Source organism: Muntiacus reevesi, chromosome 6 (genome assembly GCF_963930625.1).
Source record: "Muntiacus reevesi chromosome 6, mMunRee1.1, whole genome shotgun sequence".
In the NCBI taxonomy this organism is placed as follows: domain Eukaryota; kingdom Metazoa; phylum Chordata; class Mammalia; order Artiodactyla; family Cervidae; genus Muntiacus; species Muntiacus reevesi.
The window spans coordinates 83,060,245-83,060,994 of record NC_089254.1 but is presented as its reverse complement, the minus strand read 5'-3'; positions in this window follow the sequence as shown (position 1 = coordinate 83,060,994).

Below are 750 nucleotides of genomic sequence, written 5' to 3'. Positions count from 1 at the left end.
TCCTAAAAGAGATCAGTCCTGGGTATTCATTGGAAGGACTGATGTTGAAACTGAAACTCCAATACTTTGGCCACCTAATGCAAAGAACTGACTCATCTGAAAAGTCCCCAGTGCTGGGAAATATTGAAGGTGGGAGGAGAAGGAAAGGACAGAGGATGAGATGGTTGGATGGCATCACCGATTCAATGGACATGAGTTTGGGTAAACTCCAAGAGTTGGTGATGGATAGGGAGGCCTGGCCTGCTGCAGTCCATGTGGTCACAAAGAGTCAGACATGACTGAGCAACTGAACTGAGTGTTCATATTTGTACCTTATCCCCTGGAGGAGGAAATTGCAATCCATTTCAGTAATCTTGCATGGAAAATCCCATGGATAGAGGATCCGGGTGGGCTACAGTCCATGGAGCGGCCAAGAGTTGCACATGATTTAGAGTCTGAGCACATACACACTGGATATGAAACCATTATGCAGGTTTATAAAAGTGAACTGAAATTGGTTATATTCTGATATGCAATTTAAATGGCAACTTTAGTCATTCATTTTTTCACATTTTCTCCAAGATAGGATTATTCTTCAAGCCTCAATTTGTTTATTTTATACGTATGCAAGTATTCTGGGACCTCAAATACATTGAAGTCTCAGTTTTCAATACTTACTAAGGATCAGTAATTGTAAAATACAATGAAAATTCAAAGATACAACCAAAATAAATTTCTTTTTAGTTAGTTATATACAAAATATTGAAACAT